This window comes from Amblyraja radiata, chromosome 37, assembly GCF_010909765.2.
Source record: "Amblyraja radiata isolate CabotCenter1 chromosome 37, sAmbRad1.1.pri, whole genome shotgun sequence".
Taxonomy (NCBI): Eukaryota; Metazoa; Chordata; class Chondrichthyes; order Rajiformes; family Rajidae; genus Amblyraja; species Amblyraja radiata.
This window is the reverse complement of record NC_045992.1, coordinates 20,115,001-20,118,027: the sequence shown is the minus strand read 5'-3', so window position 1 is coordinate 20,118,027 and position 3,027 is coordinate 20,115,001. Positions and strand designations below refer to the sequence as shown.

The window sequence follows — 3,027 nt, the reverse complement described above, 5'->3', positions numbered from 1 at the left end:
TTCTTCATGTATTGTACTTTGCAAGTTTTACCTACTGACCACTGTTGGACGGCTGGTATGTGATGTGTGTGTTATATTGTGTTGTGTTGCTGGGCATGTGAACTCTACACGAACTGATGTTCTGCAAAAATGAAGTTCCTAACGGGTAAATAAAGTTCATTGAATGGAATTGTATTGCATAATATCCCCGCCTGTCACGCGGGATTCGATTTCCCGACGAGGAGCCACATGGTGCAATTTCTTGATTTTTTACGTTTGATATATGTTAGGCCTTCATGGCTACTTTTTTGATGTTTATTAGTAATTGCCTCGGAACAATTAGGGGCCGATATCTGGCGGCCATTTGGCTTGTTTTGCATGTCATTGATGATGGCAAGTGTCTTAAATTTTAGACTGCCCGTTATATTGTGGGTGGGATTTATGACGTATTTTGGGGCATGCTTGGAGCTATGTATCCTGCGCAGAAGCTTAGTTTTGAGTTTAGTTTGTTGGGTTTGTTGGTTGTTGGCTTCTGGACATCTGAATTTCCTTAAAATATTTATTATTATTATTACTATTATTATTATTACTATTATTATTATTATTATTATTATTATTATTATTATTATTATTATTATTATTATTATTATTATTATTATTATTATTATTATTATTATTATTATTATTATTATTATTATTATTATTATTATTATTATTATTATTATGTTGGAACGAGCCTGGAGAATGTTTACCCTTAGACCATACGAAGTATAACGAGGAGCTTTCTAAGGATGAGTTCGATGAAGATTATAGTAACGACTCGGAAGAAGTTTGGATGTACCTTATAGTTTTCATCAACAATAAATAATTTATAAATCAAAAGACTGTGTTTTGGAAGACTTATCTGTGAAAGAAGCTCTCAAGGTCTCTGATGGTGAGCTCGCATGCGTACGGAGACTTTCCCCATAACCATGCTGTCCATTTAGCGGCTAGAGGGGCTAATCTCTTGAACTATACACTACAGTTTCCGCTTACATTGGATGTTTCAAAGTGCATCACTGCATCACGGCGGTAGCAGGTCCGCTCGTTTGAACCGACCTGTGCATAATTTTGACGGGATGTTCACTAACTGCTGTCAGAATTAATATTCCGCGGAAATAGGTAGGTAAATATATCCGTAGCGCAAAGATTTTGGTCACCCCGGTAAGTCGATTGATTATCTGCTGCGACATGGAACAAATGGCTTCGTTACTCAGTTGTATATTTACCTAGTTGGCTCCGGTCCTGAATACTGCGGCCCAGAGTATGTGCTGATCGATAATTCACCTCGCATTTACTGAACGCCAGAGATTGTCGACCCACACTGCCACACCTGTGCTCACTGGACATACCCGGTGAATTGTTGCCCCCCCCCTCCCCCTGATCACATGTGAAGTTCTCCTCCTCTCTCCGCTGAGAGTACTACAACAACCTCTCCCGCTGCTCCTCCTCTCTGAGTGTTGTACTTTGGGTGGCGCTGGTGCCAGCTGCCTCCACCTTCAGACCGGTATCTTTTTGTTTTTTCGTTTTTTTTTGTTATGTTGAAGTGTGCTTTTTTATGTTTTTTTTAATGTTTTAATGTGGGGGAAGAGGGTACGGTAAGGGAGATACCGTCCTTCAGTCGCTTCCTGGAGAGGACGCGACTATTATTCGAGTCGCGTTCTCGCCCCCCCCCCCCCCCTCCCCCCAGCTGCCTACCCTACTGGATTGGCGCGGCCTTTCCTGCCTGGACCGACCAAAGTTCCAGGAGCGGCGGGACAGCTGATACATCGCGGGGCTGGCGATGCCTTACCGGGGATCGCCGTCTGGAGCCCGGAGTGCTGGGCCTGCGGCATCGACATCCTGGAGCTGTGGTTCGCGGAGCTCCCAACACGGGCGGCGATGACAAACATCGTGGGGTCCTGCGACTCTGCCCGGCTAGGCTTCATTACTCAGCTGTATATTTGCCTAGTTGGCTCCGGTCCTGAATACTGCGGCCCAGAGTATGTGCTGAGCGGTAGTTCACCTCTCATTCACTGAACGCCAGAGAGTGTCGACCCACACTGCCACACCTGTGCTCACTGGACATACACGGTGAATTGTTGCGGCACCCCCGATCACATGTGAAGTACGTGTGAAGTCCGCTGAGAGTACGACAACAACCTCACCCGCTGCTCCTCCTCTCTGTTTACCTGTTGTTTTCACTCCTTACATTCTTGTTCAACCCTTCAACATCTCGAACTTCCCTCTCCCCTGACTATCAGTCTGAAGAAGGGTCTCTACCCAAAACGTCACCCATTCCTTCTCTCCAGAAATGTTGCCTGTCCCGCACAGTTCCTGCAGCATTTTGTGTCGACCACTTGCGTACCCTTTCTCGGGTTGGGGGCGGATCTGTACACAGGAAGCTAAGTGTTTGCAGAATTGTCTGCATTATGAGGACCGTGACTTCCTGCCCAAGTGAACGTTAAGGGGGCTTGGTATAAGGATACTTTATCCACAGAATATAAAACCAATTACTGTATGTGTAAGCGTTGAGAATGTTGGATGTGATCCTGTACTATATGGGGGGGGGGGGTCTGAATAACATTTATTTTAGAAAACAATCTTCCTGGACCAAATCTTTGATGCCGTTTATGAAAAGCAGTTTCCCAACCGTGTCCCAGGTCACCGCTTCCCAGCTCGAGAATGATCCGTTAATGCCCCTTTCCGTCCAGTTGTCTATGTGGCGCAATCGGTCAGCGCGTTCGGCTGTTAACCGAAAGGTTGGTGGTTCGAGCCCACCCAGGGACGCTGGCGATCTGATATTTGTTCCTGGGCATGTCCTTGGCAGCTGAGCAAATCTGCTCTCTCCAGAGGCTGGCGCTCTCTGCTGTCGCCTCAATCCGCTGATTGGGTCTCTTCTTGCGGCGTCTCGTTTTCTTTCATTCAAATGTTCCTCTTTTCAATAAACAACATCCCAGGAACTGAAGAAGGGTCTCGACCTGAAACGTCGCCTATTCCTTCTCTCCGAAGATGCTGCCTGTCCTGCTG

General features: G+C 46.0%; 1 non-coding gene across 1 annotated transcript; it reads left to right on the top strand.

Moving 5' to 3' along the window:
* Positions 1–2,713: 2,713 nt before the first annotated feature.
* On the top strand, positions 2,714–2,787 carry trnan-guu. Its single transcript has one exon. It is a non-coding gene; the product is annotated as a tRNA-Asn (tRNA).
* The last annotated feature ends 240 nt before the right edge of the window (positions 2,788–3,027 follow it).